This window comes from Amphiura filiformis, chromosome 6 (genome assembly GCF_039555335.1).
Source record: "Amphiura filiformis chromosome 6, Afil_fr2py, whole genome shotgun sequence".
NCBI classification, from domain to species: Eukaryota; Metazoa; Echinodermata; class Ophiuroidea; order Amphilepidida; family Amphiuridae; genus Amphiura; species Amphiura filiformis.
Window position 1 is genome coordinate 14304198 of NC_092633.1, and position 20415 is coordinate 14324612.

Here is a 20415-nt window from a genome sequence, read left to right on the forward strand (position 1 = left end):
GTAAACGAGAATCGGACTCAAGTCTAGCAAGTTACACCCTATTCGGTAATTGAACCACAAATTTTTTCATGACCATACACAATTCCAATGTCACTGACCTTGTCCCTCTTTCTTAATATAGAATGAATTGGCTTCAAAATGTGACTTCTCAAGCTATACTTTTTACTACTTACAATGAAAAAAAAAAAAAAAGAATTCTCTTAACATGAAGTTCCTGATAACAAGAAGTATGTTTTACAGTCCCAAGCATATACATTTCACATGTTATTACTATTAAAAAAAAAAAAAAAAGGGTTCGTCTCAAAGCTTGCGCGCGCGTTTGTAAAATCCCACGATTTGATAAAAAACAAATGCAGATTTTTTTTATTTCAAAAAAAAAATTTTTTAAAGTTTTTTTCTAGAAAAAATCAGCGAAAATCAGACTTTTTTCTCAAAATACCATGAAAAAAAGTCGGGAATAAATTTTTTTTAAATCGCATTTCGCATTTGTTTTAAATTTCTCGTGAGCTTTGAGACAAACCTTTTTTTTTTTTTTTTTAATTGGATAACATGAACTTCTGATAACAAAAAATAAATTTTGAATTCTGCACAGTTTTGTGTTAATGAGTTTACACTGTATAACATTTGCATCAGGGATGTAAGTAGGCCTAGCTGAAGAAAAAAACCTGAAAATCTGGAAAAAGTGTGTGCATTTGGGTTAAAAAGCCCCCAAACGGGCTGATAATAAATAAAAGTGCGGAAATTTGGAAACAAAAAAAAAATCCTGAATTCAGGATTAATGCTACAAACTTACATCCCTGTCACGGTTGCATTATACAAGATGTTACAGAACTTTCAGCTTGGTGCAAGTGCTTGCTTTGAAAACACACATACCACCTCGCCACTGACACTTACAGCTATCTGCATCATGAATAGGAAACTTCCTGCAGAACATAAGAGAGTTCATGTAAAACTTTATAAGTTTCATATATACAACATGTAATCAATAAAGTTTATGATAAATATATATCATGGTGTGAAGCTTGTGAAATATCCAGAAAAAAGTAAAAAGTCCAGAAAAAAACAGCGTGAAATTGGGCAAAAATACCCTAAAACACGCTGAAATCAAATTGCGTGAATTTTGGCCACAAAAAATCTGGAAAAATCCAGATAAATAACATCCCTGATATATTAAGTATGCAATTCATTATTTAAATAGCAAAGTTGCATAATTTATAATACCTGTGATTAAATCAGTTGCCTAAGATTTCTCATCCCACCTTGCCCACACCACTGCTTATAATATGCACTGATCATAGAGTTAATTTAGGTATGTTCTTTTAGGTGTGAAGTTGTGAACATGTTTGGTCTTATCTCGGTTTTATTTTAATGCTTTCCCAAAAAGTGAATTTTGGGATCAAATTCCCCCGACTTCATTTGATAATGGAACCAAAAACAACAACACATGTTCAGGCTTTCACTATGATCTTTATCTTTGAGTCATGAATTTTTCAAATCATATAGCAAATATGTTTTGGCAGTGACAGAGAAGACTTGATCACTATTTAAGCTCGTAAAGGTTTACAAGTTTGTTTTGGATATGAGAATTTGAAATTTGGACCATCAATTTACAATTTTTAATTAAAAATTGGACCTATAGTCAAAAATGTTTGCTTATTTGCTACAGTGATAGAAAATTTGGCTATTTACCAAAAGCATTTAAGGTACCCCTAGATTAGGTATCACAATTTTCTACATTTGGGTATTTTTGGTATAATTGATCTCATTTTGCATGTTTAAAAGTCCAAAATGTTTAGGCTCCACCATGATTCAAAATGTGGTGTAAACTGGCCATAACGTGTGACCATTCAGAGATGTGATTCAAAGCTCGTGAAATATCCTGAAAGTAGTGGAAAATCCTGAAAAAAGTGTGAAATTGGGCTAAAATACCCCCCAAAATGTGCTGAAAATCAATACAAGTGGATAAATTTTAGTAAAAGTAAACCTTAAATCAAGAAAAATCCTGAAGAATCACCCCCCTGATTCATTGTATGAATAAATGATCTAATATCACATGGCATCATAGGTCATGAAGCAAAACTTTTATATCTTCTGAATTTCTTAATTCTGGATGAATCTTCTGATTAAGGATACAAAAATTTGTTTTATTTAAGCCAGGGTACCACAGCCAGAGACTTTGACTATTGACAAAACATTTCATGTATTGGAAACACAGGTGGTTGCACGAGGTCAAACTCATTCGCTGCTAGCAATGGTGTATACCCAAAATTCAAAAAAATAATGTGACTTGCATGTTTTCTCTTTTTGGCATGTAGTAACAATATAAAAAATTATTATCATTTTGGCCTTTTTTAGCATTAAAATTACACATTTTGCCATGAATTGGCGTAATTTCCATACGCAATTGTCCCATTTAAGTAATCTTTGGAGCAGGTCGATCAACACATTTTTCTCACACACAGATCATTCAAGGATGTTTGAAAGCTACAGCAGAGCAACAGAGAAGATATGAGCACCACAATGACTTATTAGATCTCTCAAGAAAATTATTTCAGGCAAGGCTCCAGGACCCTGGTTCAGGTCCCGGAAAGGTGTAAAATTCCAGAGATCTGGTGAAGAGCAACAGTTGTAAACAATTCCTATCACCAATATTCTAAGAAATGTCTCAAAGAACAACATGAACATATAATGATATACAAGCTCCTTGAAGCATGAGGAATCAATCCTATCATTGATCCCCAGTATGTAGCTATAACAAATAGGCTGCATGCACAAGCATTCTGATATGTCAATATGGACAAAATACTACAGACCAAAAGACCCCTACTCTGGATATGAGAACAGTTCTGATGCAAATCTTGTTGTGCTATCCTTCGTCATCACCACATACTGCAAGGACACATTCGTGTACAGCATAAACGTAGTAATCGTAGCTTGAGGCATGGGTTAAAATCCCTTTGAAATGCCAAATAAGTTTCAATTAATATTCATACAAGCTTTGATTTGCTCTCTCATCAAGCATGCATGCGATTTGCATATTATAGATTCCTATTTATATCTTAGTTTTCACTGCATCACATTGTCCCTTTTTAATTTTGAGCAAAAGAAATTAGGTAAAACAAAAAAAAATGCTGTTCGTTCCAGCACCTACAATGCGTGTTAGCTCGATCGCCGATCATATTATTATCATGAATATTGGTGTAGCTTCACACAGCTGGGACAAACAAACAGAAGGCGTAGCGACATGCATACAGGTCATACGCTAAGACGCAAAACCAAAAGTGATATGCACACAGTTCATACGTTGCTGCTTCAACAAAAATTGAGGGCATCTCTGTGGAGCATATCACACATTATCACTTTATGTGCATGTGCCCAGGACTTTGGGTGCTTCACACCAACATGTTGAACTGGGTCTGTCTGACATGCATTCCAGCCTAGCTGTGAATGTGGAGCCAGATTCAGACAGTTGATCACATCGCCACAGAATACCCAATTTATCACCCAAATGAGACGGGACAGGGATATATTAATTTGAGGTCCGATTTTAGAAACTGTATAAAAACCATTAGCTCACTCATTAACAACGACAGTGGCACAGCGGCTACAGAACTTCCTGCACCAGCTGTTGAAGATCTTCCTATTATCACTGAGCCCACAACTTGTGAAGAAATATAGAAGCAATAGGAGCCATGAAGACCAACAAGGCAGCAGTATTGGACTCATGGACTGTGCTATAACTGCTAAAGCACTTCAGGGAGGAGGGGATAGCATGATTGATATGATTCTCAAATCTGTACGTAAGTATTCTCAACGCGCTGACACCGCCACATAAATAGGTCACAAATGTAATCATTCCTCTACCAAAGAAAGGCGACCTCTCTTTCATGACAAACTACCATGGTATTTCGCTTATGTCAGGATCTGACCTCACATTGCTTCTTTATTGAGATCAGGCTTTAGATCAGGTCACAGACTGTGCTCAGCAAATACACATTTTGAGGAGGATCATGGAAGGCTTCAAGGAGTACCAACTTCCCTTGACAGTCACTTTTGTGGACTTCACGCAAAAAGGCCTTCAAATCCATTAACATGTCCATCATGTTTTCAGTAATGCGGCATTTAATATGGAATACCAAAGATTGTGGCCAGTGCCATCCAGGTGATCTACAAGGACTCCAATAGTGTCGTTATGGTAGATGGAAATATGTTCCAAGTAACAACTGGAGTGCTTCATGGTGATGTGTTGGCACCATCCCTGTTCATTATCCTGGTATACTACATTCTGAAGAAATCAACTTATGGAATTGACGCTGGAATCGTTACCTACCCACGTCGGTCAAGCAGGTGTCCTGCTAGGATGCTGAATGACCTGGATTTTGCTGATGATATTGCCCTGTTGGAATCTCCCATAGCCCGGGCCCAGTCACAGTTTACTAGGACTGCAACTGCAGCAGCAGATCTAGGCCATCATCATCAGTGCACATAAAACAGAATATATCACCGCAAACTGTAATGCCTAACCAGCACTTGAAGTCTATGGTAGTTGGTAGTACCATCAACCATGTCACAGACTTCAAGTACTTGGGATCCAAGATAGGCTCTAGTGTAAAAAAAAGAAAAGCACTAGCCTTTGGCAGCTAGCTTTCTGGAAAGTGGAACGCCTTTGGAGAAGTCCATCTCTGCCAATCGAAACAAAAATCAATCTGTTTGAGACAACTTGTGTTACTGTTTTTCTGTGTGGGTGCGAGTCATGGACATGGAAAACAAGATCAATGCCTTTGCAAGTTGCAACATCTTGCTAGAGAATCATGTTAACCATCAAGCGCATGGATCAGATTTCAAATAAAATCATCTGCAATCTGACCAACACCACTCCACTGGTTGCCAGTGTAAAGATTTATCTACCTAATTTTCTTGGCCATATACTTTGTCTCGTAGAAGGCAAGCCAGTGAAAGAATATGCCCTTTTCATATTCCACCACATGGTAAGAGGAAACCGGGATGGCCGCAAATGGATGCTGCAGCTAAACAAAACAAAATTGTTTCACTTGCCCAAGATCGCAAAAGTTGGAGAAAGCTTGTAGTCACCTGTTCCGCAGCCGACTGATGATGGTGATGATGTAGTATAACAGACTGCATGGGGTGAGAAGTGAGTGAGAAGACCACTACATTAACCCACCTGCTTTAACTATCATTTTGTTAGCCACCTCAAAACCTTGCTGTGTCTCATCGCTCCAACAATAAAGCACAATTGTGTACACTAGCTTCAGGATTATAACATGTAGTTATGCATCATGTATATCAACCAAGCTAGTATTATTGATTATTTTCTTTTGATCTAATTTCAGACTGCATTAAGTTTATCTGAAGATCTGACCTCAAAGCTGCACAGGAGCACAATGCCCTGGCACAATGGGAAACTACATGTTATCTGATCATTACAATTCATCTAGACAGTATCATCACATATGATCCAAAGGATATGTCAAATCACTAATACATAAGGCTATATGTATGAGTACTGAAAATAATTGGGATTATAAGTCCACAACAAATACTTTCCCAGATCGATGCACGATTGATCAATATAATAGTATATATATCATGTAAAAGAAGTGTCTGAATTAATGCACAATTAAAACTTGAGCTGTACATGGTTCAAGAACCACAAATATCAGGTGGCTGTATAATGACCTATGCATGACCTTTGACCTTAACCAATGTAAAGTATGCAATACTCATATTCAGATGGTTTTTATGACCAATGTTGGTAGCCAGAGGGTAACTTGATCACTTGACCACTGGATGACCTTTGACCTGAATGACCTGCTGAGATTGGCATGCTCTCATCTCTCATAATATTACTGTCATTAATTGTTAATTCAGCCCAATTTTGACCACAAATATTGGAAGTGTTCCAATGTCTGTGTTTTGACACACCCTGGCCTAATGACCCTGGATGATCCCCTGGTGACCTTTGATCTCATCTCATGTAACAAATGTATAACCACAGATATTGGAATGTATTCAATATCTGTGGTATAACACTCCTGTAAAGAGTGTTTACATCTGGATTTATCCGAAAGGTTTTTAATACACAGGCTCAACAGCGAAACATAATTCATGATAATAAAGCTTCCAATTCACCAAGGTCCGGACCAGTGTAAAAGAACATTGTGATTTGTAAATACAATGTTACCTGCCCAAATCCTAGTATAATCGTTTAGTAATTGCTGGCATTTTGTTACTGCACAATTAAACATTGCCAGTTGCAATGGCAATCGATGTTAGACCTTAAAACAATTTTGTCAACAATGGAGTATTAATAAGTCCAGGTTTAAGTATAATTGAGCAGAACTCTCGATTGATCCTGGTATGATCTTTGATTCTATGATGCTTGGTGAATTTTGGGTTCTTCTAACCAAGTTTTGTGATCGTAGCAGGTAACTTGGAGATCGAAGCTATAGTAGTAGGTATTTTAAAGATTATCACAAAATAACATCTAATAATCCCACATAATCTTTGAGCCCAAAATGAGCACACAATTTATGTGGCTTAAGCCAGCAGTATAAGATTAGTGATCATAATTATGTAAGTAGCATTTTTAAGTTTTTCTTTAAATGACATAAAACTCCAAAAAGACCTTTGAACCCCTATCTGTGAACACCCTTTAAGGAGATTGGGTCAAAGTGCTTTTTAGAAATAGGAACAAGCATCTGGACAGCACTAGTAGCACTTGATAACTTCATATTATGAGAAAGAAATATGTTCACAAAATATCAGGTATGCCACCTGATATAATAAATCATGGCTCTGTAGTTCTATGCCTAGCCTTGTATCTCTGGTGCCAGCCTTTGATTGAGTTCAGGGGGCATCCAAATTCTGTGGCTCTTGATTCTAATGTATTATTATCTTTGTGTAATCCCCTGGATTGATCACATTCTAACATGGATACCATCCAAGGTTTAAAAAAAAACCGTTTCCTACTTGGTGGGGACTTGCTAGTACTTGATGTGGTTGGAGTGGATTTTGTTTGAAGTTCCTTCCTTAGGGCAATTGATTTCTGGGGATTTAAGGATGCCCCAAGTCTTTTGATGAATTCTTTTTGGCGCATGTGAATATACTTGGCCAAAATCATATCAAACAAAAAAAGTGAATTCCGGCATGAACTTAAGGAAGGAACTCCTGATACACTAATGTTGGTTACCTCTGATTCTCCAGAAGATAGTGAAATGGAATCTGAAAACAAATCAGAAAGATCATATATGTCATTATCTGCTGCAGGAGCTATAGAATATGATGAAACGGTCATGCTATTCCACATGTCTTGTAAATAAAAATTAGAATGAATAGCATGTTGAACAACTTTGGTTACATCAGAATGAAAGGTGTTGACATTATCCTCCGTGTACAGTTGTTGACATATATGTTCCACACAACATAAAAATTCAAACAATGAGTCATTGATGTAAACAAGGCCTCCCCTGTCAAATCTATGTATATGATGTAAAGTTGATGGATATTTTGTAGTTGACATGATTTCTTCACGAGAAATGGAAAACGATTGCAACTGATCAAATGCAACAGAATATTTATTGTACTTTTTCCCTTTGATACACTGCTGACGACACTTATAAACAACCCACCCCCCAACATTCCTAATAGTACCACACAATATGTCATTGATAATAATATCTTGAAAATTTGGTATAATTTCGTGCAAAACAGTATCATCTGAGGAAGTTGATGTATTTAAAGACTTCTGTTTCAGCAAAGAAATAAGAAAATTGTGACATTCACGAATAGAGAGCCAGAGGGCAGAATGAAGTACATCACTAGCAAAAGAAGAAGAAGAAAGATCTGAAACTCTACTCCACCAGTGTCTAGTTTCAGCATGATGAATGAGTGAAACAAAAGAAATCTGAGACTTGGAACCTGAAGAGATCTTGTGGTCAAAATAATTTGTACAATATGCAATAAAATCATAAAATTCAGGAGGAGGGTCAGCAGACAGAAGATTAATTTCTTGGAAAAAGGTGTTGAGAGAGGAACCATTCAAAGGGTTGTGGCATATTGATCCAATAATGGCATGCAAGTCGACTTCTTCGCGTAGAGGAGGAGGAGAAGGATATTCTGGCGAATCTGCAACATCAGCTTGAACCGGGGAAAGATGAATAGATGAAAGACTCTCAGGCTGGCAAAGAACAGAAAAACGCTTTGAGACTGAAGGAAGATTCAAACAATCATAAGGATGGACTAACGATGAATAAAATGAAGCCACTTCATCCGAAACTCTGGGGAAAGCCAAAGAAAATCCAGGCAAGACCTGCAGACCAGCTAGTGATGTACACCTAGAGAGGGCAACATATACTTGGCCAGGTTCAAAAAAATCTCTCATACTTACCTGCAGATTAGGAATGGACATGCCTTGTGCCCTATGTACAGTGATTGCAAATGCTAGTTGCAAAGGCAGTTGTTTTCTGGTAGCCAAAAGCATGCCGCTGGAATTGTACTTGGGGAAATCACACGATCTTACACAGAAGGACAGTCCATTCTCAAAAGAAACAATAGGGCCAGCTGAAGATATATCAGTTACTGTACCTGATAACCCGTTGACAAGTGACGAAGAAACATGAAACATATTCTTGACAAGTATAACTGGGGCTCCAACCTTCAAAACCAAAACAGACGGGGCACTACAAGATTTCAGAACAGATTTGTCACGACCAGAATCACACGCCTTGTACTCAAACTTCTCACCCTGAAACTCACCAATCCTTTGATTATTATACATCTCTACATCCTGTCTATGCGAATAAAGCCTAATACAACATCGATCATCCAAGGGCCTAGTTAAAAAATTCAAAAGAGACAATGACGACGAACAAAAATTCCCTTGACGAGCATCCTGAAGTAATGAAATGAGTTCCGACTCTGACTGCCGATGAATCTCCTGAAGTTCAACACAGATGTCAATTGAAGAAAGGAAAATTGGAGACTTGAAAAGATAGCAACTATTGACAGGGGGTAACTGATAGAAATCTCCACACAAAATGAGATGTACACCTCCAAATGGGGATGAATTGCAACGAATCTGACGGCAAATAAATTCCACCTTCTCGAACACATCAACACCAAGCATAGATACCTCATCAATGATAAGCACCTGTAGATTTTGAATCTTGTGTACAAGATCATCTTTAGATCTGACATAATGCAACAGTTGGTATGCTGATTGAGTTCCGCAACCTATACCAAAAAAAGTATGAAATGTATATCCTCCAAGGGGAAGTGCAGCCTTCCCAGTGGAAGCTGTTACACCAACACTGGGTTGGCCATACTTCTCCTGGAAGGATCTGATTATGGCCTGCAAAAGGAAAGTTTTGCCCGTGCCTGCGGGACCTGTTAGAAACAAATTATAATTTGAACTTAATTGTAATACACTTTGTTGCTCGTTACTCAGTGACATTGTGATATATGTTGATAAATAATAAAGATACAAGATATAAAATATTAATATCAATACGGGTATATTTATGTATAATAAAAAAAGTTCTGCAAAATATTAATACACAATTTGTGCAGCTACTGCAGACTGCAGATTTGATATTAACACACTATGTGTGCAGTCAATATTTATATACAAAGATCAAATTAAGCTATGCACTGTATGTACATAATAATATTAAGATGTTACACTGACAAAATATTATGTACACAAATATAGTTTTGTATTTACATCTGAATTAATTAATGAAATTGGCAATTGGCAGACTGCAGATTTGATATTAACACACTATGTGTGCAGTCAATATTTATGTACAAAGATCAAATTAAGCTATGCACTGTATGTACATAATAATATTAGGATGTTATGTACACAAATATGTTTTATATAAAAAAAGCTATTTTTGTATTTACATCTGAATTAATTAATGAAATTGGCAATAAAAATACACATGTAAGACAATGATACTTACAATTAATTTTACAGCAGTCACTATCAATTTTATTCAAGTTCAACAAATTTGTATGGGACTGTAAGGCACCACGTTCAATTAGTCCTATAGAACTATCGGTCTAGCAAGGCCAAAGTAAGCTGTAACAAAAATAGATAGAAAATCTGATATAAAACATCATTTTAAAACTTCATTTTGACGCGCTTCAAGTTCAGTTTCACACATGCGTTTTTTATAATGTTTGAAAAAAGTGACGTGGGGGTTTATTTGAAGGGGGATTTGAGGAAATACGGTAATCTAATTTCAGAGATTTTTGATTTCAAAAATACAATGTAAAGAAACCAAGCTTACCAATTATATAATAATTATAGTGCTAACCACAGATGTCATTTTGCTGCAGTCAGGTTGCTTCTGTCTAGCAAGGCCAAAATCAGCTGTAACAAAAATAGATAGAAAATCTGATATAAAACATCATTTTAAAACTTCATTTTGAGGCGCTTCAAGTTTAGTTTCACACATTTTTCTGTGTGGACTAACCCTACAACTGCGGACATTGTTATTAATGTGTTTCCATATTACCTGCGATCTATCAATGCTGTCCAGCATACACAGAGAACATCGGTTCCCATTTAATGCCTACTGCAACACATCCATTCAATTTTTCATGTGTGTGCCCCAATTGAGGGTACTTACAACAGGGTACCCGCACCTAGAAATCTTTAAAATTCAAGGATTTTTCATGGTCCAAAAGCATGATTTTCAAAGACCACAACACAAAAGGCTGCGATTAACAAAAGTGTATTATTTTCAAGCAACTCCATACTTGGCAGTGGGGTTTGACCCCCACCCTTTTTATTTTACCCCCACCCTTGTTATTGAGGCACCCTTTATATTGAAAATTCCTGACCCCCATGCTTTTTGCTGAGGCACCCCTTATACTGAAAATTCCTGACCCCCACCACTTTTTGCTTTTTTCCCCTATTTGTATACATTGATGAAGTCACAGGCAGTTTGGTCGGAAGTAAATCAAGTACGCCAAATTCTGCACCTATCATCACACGATAGCCTAGTGGATGTAAACATGCATCAAATGGAATTTTATCTTGCGATATGGTTTGCTGGCAGTGGTTTGGCACTTATTCTTGTGGTTTGGCACTTATTCTAGGATGATTTTATCATTCAATGAAAATATATTGTAAGCTGGCACTCCCACCCTTTTTATTTTACTCCCACCCTTTATATCAATCCACCCTTTTTACCAACAAAGTTTAAACCCCCACCCTTTTAAGGATTTTCCAAATTTCCAAGTGGCACCCTTTAAAAAGGGTGCCCTGCCAACAGTGTCTCTGAGCATGACACATTAGCCGTTAAAACCACCTTAATTGAGAACTGAGATTGGCTCAGAGCCTGAGCTAATACTTACTTTCCAAATACAGGGTTCAGTGTATTTGGGATATAGTTATCGTCATCATTGATCTTCTTCCTGCCGAGTTTGATCTTCAGAAACGGATCTGAAAATCCGCTAGGATCCTGAGGTTGCAGATCAATTCCCTTGATGATGTAGATATGTACCACACACTCCACTGGAGTGCTTGGTGGAAGATGCTGGAAGACTTTGGGAGGGAGTGCAGCTTTAAGGTCTCCTGGTAGGGGGTAGAGACGGAATAGACCCTGCAAGATTTATGAATAAAGCACACCATACGTTACATTTGATGTAAATATACTCTCACTTTATAATTGCACACAATTTAGGCAAATGAAATAGTTTAAACTTGGACATTTGATTGAAGTTCAACTGAAAACAGATTGGGAAGCCTACAAGGAGCTTACTGGAAATAACATTACTGAAAAACTAATTTACATTGTCTTGTTCTGAGAGGCTCATCTTATGATAAATTTTGTTTACTTATACATTACAGTTGATGTCATTTCAGAGACATATACCCTTGATACCAACAGACAATTCCGGCCTTGTGGAAACAAAGTTCTTGCATGTGTGTGGGGGGTGCAATGAGTGATATTGAGGGAATTTGTCAGGTTGTCTTGCTTAATTTAGATGATTTTGTTGTGCACTAACCCTAACCGCCTAGGGGCTTTTTGGCGACGGGAAGGGAAAGAATAAAGAGAGAAAAGAAGGAAAGAAGTTGTTTGCTCTGGGTGGGATTCGAACCCGAGACCCCTCGCATGCCAAGCACTCGGTCGGCGACACTTTGCCACGGGTCTTGGGCTTCGCTGGTCAGCTTAAACCGTGCCTATATATCACTTAGGGCGATTGCGTCATCACACCACGTGGGATGCATGCACGAACAGCGCATATATATCAAGTAGTATTTTGTAGTATTCAGGAGCGTTAGGGTTAATATACACTGGAAGTCTCTCACCTTAAATTCTCCTACTCCTGATGACTCTTCGTCTTGTTTCTGTTAGCCACGACTCAGTTCGAATGTGTTACAAAAATCGCCAATCTTCCTGCTTCTCTAGCTCACCAGGGTAAATCTACAGAATAAAAAAAGATACAAAAAACACTTCATGATAATTTTAAGGAGTCATTTTGATTTTGTACTTTTGATAAAGATAGCTACTAAGTTCTCATTTTTTTTCCTCTTTATTATAGAAATGTTTCTGGTTCTCTCTCTCTCTCGGGTCTATATATGTTTCTGGTTTCTCTCTTTTTGGTTCGCTGATAAATAGTTATTGATTGCAATATTCATCTATTGAAAATAAGCGTAACCTATTAACTGTGCCAGAAAAGTTCCTGTAAATATGGTTCAGTGTCTTTGAGGTTTTGTTCACTATTTATTTTGTTGTTTTTAAATTGAGTGCTTTTGGTCTGCTTCTGCTTTAGTAACCACTTTTGATGTTTCAGTATGTGGAAATGAAAGTTGAAATCTTAAATCTTACGATGAGATTGTCGTAGCCTCTTTCTAAGTAGTACTCCTGCCTTCTCCAATTCCCCACAGGATGCGTAGTACTTGTACCACCAATCAATCTCCTCCTCTAGAATATCCTATTTTAAAACAATTACGAACAAAGTGAATTAAAATGGATTCTTATTCAATGGGTGCGTCTTGTAAAGAATTCGCGTAATTTGATTGGTTTTCTGGTGTATAATATCTCACAATAGTTGATAGTGATATTAGTCAGGGGCTAGCGCCGCCACGCTAACGGCGGCACGCTTGTTGCTCCTCTATGATCGCGCGAAAATGCGTTCGCGGAATACGCGTGCGAGAACTAAAACGCGATTCGGCAGCTTAGATGTTCGTGATGGTTTCGTTCATTTAAAACAACGGGGATGTCCTCACAAAAGTAACTTGATTTTTTTCTGAAAAAAGGCAGTTTTTCTTGCAAAAATGACATTAACACTGAATAAGAATGAGAATAAAAGATAGGATTTTGTTTTTTGCCTATCCAATATCGTGTCATAATGGATGGGCTGGCCAATATTTTTATCGTAGTGGATACGGCTGCGCCGCATCCACTACTCAAAATATTGGCCAGCCCATCCATTATGACACGATATTGTATAGGCAAAAGACAAAATCCTATCATTTATTCTCTAATTCTAATGCAGGATTAAGTGTTAATTAAGATTAATTTGTTGTAAAATGCTGATATTTTTACTATCCGCAAATGTGATAAATGCATTGGTTTATGTTATATGGCATGTGGACCTGGGAGTCGACTGTGTGCTCGTTCTTGCCTTGGGATGTTGGCTCCTGGGACGCATGCTGGGGCTGCTGGCTCACGGGTGGTGGATTTGGATCCGTGGGGGTGCTCCGGTGGATGGAGTGGGCGGTGGTGGTGGTCAGGGCTTCATCCAGGTCTTTACACTGGTTTAGGTAGCTGGGGTGCTGTTGGAGTGTTTTTCGGGCTGACCCCAGTGTTTGCCTGCTGGTAGCATGTCTTGGGCGCAGGGATGTTCTTTTCCATTCAGTTATGTCCCTGCGCTTCTGTTTCTTGTTCTTGGATAGCACTGTGTTTTCATGGAATGTTACAATGACTTTAGGTCTTCAAATTAAATACTAAAACTAAATGGGGAACAGGTAGATTCTTTGCGTATAGCTTTTTCACACAGGTCTGAGCCAATGCCTAATTGATATAGGTTTATGAACGCTTTTTTTATATTAGACGCATCAACATCAGCGCAAGTGCATTATTTTGTCTAATTTCTCTCCCAATAAGTAATACAAGTTTAAATCTATTTCATACACGAGAAGAAAAAAAACATGTGATTTTTACTTTTTAATATAACAAAATATCACTAAAAATGTTGGAATACAGAATCAAATATAAATGCATCAACCTGCCCGAAAAATGAATCAATCCCTACGTGACGCGAACGAAACACTGCGCGTGTCCACGTGATATGCTGAGTGCACAATATACACAATCAATGCCTGTTTCAGTACTTTTGTAACAGCTTTTCTGATTGGCTGCTTTGATATTCGCTGGAATAGTGTGATGTCATAATACAGACTGTATGCCTACTTTGGTTCAAGAACATGTTCCCAGTCATGCATGGTTCCTATTGACTTTGTGTTGATCAAAAGAAGTTTACATCCACCACCTAAATGGCATTATGGCTCAAAAACTAGACCGTTTTAAGAGCTAAAAATTTGTCCAGTTATAGTAATTAGTAAAATAAATCATAATATCCTGCTTACAGAAGATGTGAAGTTTTGTCAGAAATTATCATATTCTTTTTACCAACTGGTTGGTTTCCAAAAATCCAATTGGTCATACTGTGTTCAAACATGGTACACAGGGGAATATCCTTGAGAGGTGCTTGAACCAAACCACTTCAAATTGTATGCATGGCTGTCTTTATCCAAGGTGATGATGTAATGACTATTCCAGCGAATAGGAGTGTATGAAATTATGAATATAAGTTCATACATACTCACGATATAACGATGTTTCTGATTGGATTTGGGGCCTTTGTTGCTGGTCATAAATTCCGTTTATGACCAGTACGCAGGGCATAAACAAGCTGCGCCATGCAGCGTTGGAACCCAATTAACACGATCCACGATTTGCTAGTGTTGCGTGCGCGCGCATGTCACCGCGCCCATCTCACGCGGAGCACAAAAGATGACGCGTATCACGCGTTGACTCCCGGCCGTTGACATCATGAGCCGAGCTGCTTCCTGCAAGTAGGCCTACTCATTTTCTTCCAATTTATGAATGAAAACGGTATGGAAATGTTTTTTAATTTAAACTTGTAAACCCAATTATTTTCATCTGTATTGAATTGCTAAGAATGTTGGGTATGTATGAACGGGGTTCATTCATAGGATTTCGGGCATGATCGCTGTTTATGCCCTCAATCCTATGAATGAACCCCTAATTACAAACAGGAAGTAGGAGTGACAACATCTAGGCTGTAGTGTCTAGGCATCTAGGCCTACTGCTCGCATACATAGCTATAGAGCCCAGCATCAACATGAACAACTGCGCTATGTATTGCTCAAATGATGCACACTTTTTCAGGTCTTTCATTAATTTTAATAAGCAAACCTGTGGGAAGTTGGGACTTTATTGGATTGTGCAGTAACAAAAAAATTCTTGCCTGTGTCATGTGAATATACTGAGCTGATCATAGCATATGGCCGTATGTTTTGAACTGGGTACACCAATAGGGTGGAGCAGTACTTTTGTGCGAGATTTTTGTGCTAATTCTTAGTATTTTGAGTCAACTCAAGGGTGTCACCTACCTAGACAAATTGCCTATCAAATTATCGACCAAAAGAAGCTGCATGCCATAGCATAGGCTAGCATCACATGGAACAGGCATGACCTACAAGTAAATAAAGTAATTCTTGGCCAAGCTCGAGCGTAATGCGTACCTATAATTGCTGCCATGTAGCGTATTAAGCGTGTACACCAAGTAAGTAAGGCATGTGCATGCTTTCTTCTGTACTGCACTATGTGCGCATGTTTTGCATGTAGCCAAGTGGTCGAGCATGGCCAAGAATTACCTTATTTTTACCGGTCTAGTTATTTTTACACGATGATCAGAGTAAGTTAGGGAGCGATTGTTATTTACCACAGGGGGTGAATGGGCATTTTTGGGGGTCTTGAGGGGGAACATAAAATTTTTTGAACCAAAAGGGGGTGAAATTTGAGAAAACAAGGCCAGGGCAGGGGGAATCCGAACATTTTGAGTGGACGCAAAGGGGAAACACAAATTTTTTGGTCGATATTTTTTCCAAAACGCCCATTACCCCCCTGCCGTAAATAACGATCAGTGCGTAAAATCTGGACTTTGCAAAATACGGTACTATACTCTATAGTCTATAGTTTGCAATAAAATTTGTGACTGACTACTACTACTAGCCATTGGCATTGCTTTATTATGTTATTTAACATTTTCATACAAAATAGATTAGTATTTCTTTTCCATATGTTAGCTTTTACTGTCAGATATGTCCCCTTTTAATTTTAAGCTGAACAACTGAGGTAAAGCAAAGAAAATTGGATTTTACTACCAGCCATGTTGTCGACTATACCGGTACCATACTTCACTTGACTTGACCCAATTTTTTTTTTTTTTTTTTGTGATGAGACAATCGCACATGGAATTTTAGAGGATTGTGATTTGTGATAGCAGTTCCACATAGAAAAGCTGCACTAACGATCATGAGACTATGCTGGTTTTTTTTTAATTGATGCATTAAAATTAAATGTTGGCTGAATATTTTTGATGAAATTCAAATTTTGACAAATGTAACTTTGCTCATGTGCTATGGAAAGTGCTATGACAAAACGGTTTTCAGTTTTGGTTTTCTTTACTCAAGGCCGGCCTTGTCAAGGGCTTTAATTTCAAATATAAAATGATGCGGTTTGATGGCAAATTTGAATTTACTTTTATTATTACCATGATTACATAGCCTGGTCATGTGGTGATGCCGTCACATTTGTTGACAAAAATTAATAACGTCCTTGAAGGGGAGTCCAAACCACTTCCCTAAATGTACCAGCTAAATCCGCCCGAGCGTAACCTCAAAATTAATACAGCACAGTTCTCAATGCACACCATGAATCATGATGCACCCCTGCATATGCACGACACACGCACATTCATGACATTGAACATGATGAACAATGTGAAGTACCATCATGACCATGGTACGGTAATTCATGACATGATGAAGTAAGCTTATAACCATTCAACATGCCAATGCCATCATGACTTGTGCGCCGAAAAGCCATCAAAATCAACTTTACTGATGCCCAAATTTCATGCAAATTACATCTGCACCCTCTTTAGATTTTACTAAAATAATAATAACATTGAATAAAACCAACAGTACTCACCAATCCAGGGTTGCCAAAACATTTTAGCCCAAGTCGCGGGTATTAGCCGTGAAATGTCGCCCAAATAGCCAAAAAATCGCCCAAAATTTTAAAGTCGATTTAGGGGGTTCTACACCCCCGTTTTATTTTTAAATTTTTGGAAAATGCTGAAATAAATTCTAAAAAACAACAAAAAATGAAAAAAAAGAAAAAAAAAAAAAAAAAAAAAAAAAAAAAAAAAAAAAAAAAAGTGGAAGAAAAATTTAAAGTCGATTTGAGGGGGTTCTATACCCCCTTTATTTTGGAATTTTTGGGAAAAGCTGAAATAAATTATAAAAAACTTTAAAAAAATGAAAAAAGTTTAAAAAAAAATAAAATAAAATAAAAGACGGCCCATTTTTTTAATGCTGAAATAAATTATAAAAAACTAACAAAAACTGATATATTGTTTTAATATTTAGGCCTAGGCATACTGAAAGGAAAATTTATTTGTGAATTTTTGTGAAAATATTGAAATAAATTATAAACTAAAAAAAAAAAAAAAAAAAATGTTTAAACTGCAAATTGAAATAATAAAAACTAACAAACATTTTCAAAAATTCATGAAAAAAATAAACGGCAAGGAAAATAAAAATGTTGAATTTTGACGGGGTTCTGCACTATCTTTTTAATTGTTGGGAAATGCTGAAACAAATTATAAATTATAAAAAAAATGCCAGGAAAACAATCACATTTATTAATAAACATGCCATTCATTGCAATATAGGGGGGTTAGGCCTACAAAAATGTGCCTTCAGCTGAGTGATAACAACATTATGCATATTTTTAATCAAATTCAAAACGGCCAGAAGGCTACTTTTGATCATCATGCCGTTTCAAAAGAAAATGTGCGGTAGGTGTTTACACATTTTTATTTCAAAAGAACCGCCAACAGAAAAAAAAAACTTATGTTGAAGTAGAAACTTAAACTTGGCACCCCGCTGACACTAAGAAGCTAAAACCACTTGTGAGTATTTTATTTGGGAATATTCTAAGGATAATCCTCCAGCTCAAGTGGTCTCTAGCAACAACATGTGATGCGATTAACCAGCCCCCTCCCTGTGCATACCATTGTCATGGGAAGCACACTGACCACAGAGTGTTTTGTAACTTTTGCTTATTGAATTAGTTGTTTGGTGCTTTTGTTGAATAACCATTGAAAGAATTGTCAATCATGATCAAAAATAAGTTTTGAAGTCGGCTTTGTCACAATTCGCCCAACATTTTATACATTTCGCGGGTGAGATTTTCAAAGTAGCCCAAATGTCGCGAAATCGCGGGAGCACTTTCTTTGTCGCGGGACGGAAGTTGAAAATCGCCCAATTGGGCGCCCAAATCGCGGGTTTGGCAACCCTGCACCAATCCTTTAGTTTTGCACAGGCAGCGCTGACAAACATGCATGCATGTATCACATCCGTCGTGTTTTGTGTAATTGTGTTTACATCCGCTGTCTGGATGACCTTGAAATTTGCGTTTTTTTTCACAAAGACGCGCGCGAAAAAAAGGTCAAGGAATGTGACAAAACTGTCAGAAATTGATCCTTTAAAATTATGTATTTCACGAAATATGAAATATGATTGGTCAAAGTGGGTCACGTGATACATCGTTGCCTACCCCTTCGTATTATAGTATGGTAAGTAAGATGCTGCTGACGTCACTGTAACTCTTGTGTAACTCTTAGTCGTGAAAATCGCTTAGCAAATTTGGCATGGAAGAGTGTCATACATTCAAATTATAACATCTCAGCCGTGATCTGCAGATGTGCTGCTTTGTCGCCAACAGAGGGCAGTATTTAATTCTTATTAATAGAATGATACTGCCCTCTGTTTATCATTTTAGCGATCGATAGAGGGGGGAAATAGGCAATTTCTAATGACAGTGGGGGTATAACAGTAATTTATACATTAAAAATACACATTTGACACCATTATTTTTATTTTTATTAGAATTTTAATGAGTTTTGTTCAACATAATTCGGAGAAATTGACGGATAATACAGGTTTACCTAAAGCTCTTGGTTAGGGTTAAGGTTTTGGTTACGGTTACGGTTACGGTTAAGGTAAGGCTTAGGGTTAGACCAGAGTGAGACGCCGGAACAACTCCTAAGAACCTATATGGTTAGGGTTAGTTTTAGTTTAGTTTATTCTTTCTTTATTGAGGGTAACAACTTCAGTGACCAGTACTGCTTTCCAAGCAGGCCCTCAGTCAATGCAAAACATAATATAATATTAAGTATAATAGTACACAAAAGTGATACAATATAAGACACACATAAAAAAAGCAATCACAATTAGCAATTCATAAACTATACCTTTTAACATGAAATGAGAACATTTGTTTTGAATTGTCTCAAAGACATATTTTCCATATCAGTTCGAATCATTGGTGATAAACTGTTCCAAATATGAGCAGCTCTGACGTGAAATGAACGCAATCCAGAATTAGTGTTGTATTTTGGAACAATAAATGTTTTAGACGAATCATTTCTGGTCACATGAGTATTATGAACAAATTCAAAATGAGATGATAAATATGAAGAACTAAGATTTCTTAAACATTTAAATGTAAGAATAAGCATATGATTTTTCCATCTGTCACTTAGTTGGATCCACCCTAGTGAGTTTAACATGTCTATTACTGGCGTCCTAATATCAGCACATAGAATCGTCCTAGCTAAACTATTTTGTAAAACCTGAAGCCTTCTTTAATATTCAAGAGAAAAATTACACCACACTGAACTAGCATAATCAAAATTAGGGGTTACAAGAGCATTTGATAACATAACAAGAGTGTGGTGTGGAAGAAAATGTCTACAACGCCTAATAATACCAATTCTTTTTGAAACATTTTTAGATAAATAATCAATGTGAGAGGACCATGATCAAACTTAACACCTAGATATTTGAACTGTTCTCATATTGTTGTATATAAGATTTACATTACTAAATTTATCTATGATATGATTGTTACCAAGGATCATTAATTTAATTTTATCTACATTTAAAATGAGTTTGTTAGCTGTTAACCAGCTTGCTACGTTACACATGTTTTATTGCAAATGTACTTGAAGATCTACTTCATTGATAGCTCTACAAATTCAGGTTGTGTCATCAGCGTA

The 20415-nt window shown here is 37.1% G+C and overlaps 1 long non-coding RNA gene across 1 annotated transcript; it reads right to left on the minus strand.

The window, feature by feature from the left end:
* Nucleotides 1-590: 590 nt before the first annotated feature.
* Nucleotides 591-18785, minus strand: LOC140155009 (uncharacterized). Its single transcript, XR_011859334.1, has 8 exons — nt 18657-18785; nt 12864-12969; nt 12344-12458; nt 11386-11633; nt 10314-10396; nt 9984-10102; nt 7211-7242; nt 591-923 (listed from the first exon to the last, which is right to left on the minus strand). It is a non-coding gene; the product is annotated as an uncharacterized lncRNA (long non-coding RNA).
* Nucleotides 18786-20415: the final 1630 nt, after the last annotated feature.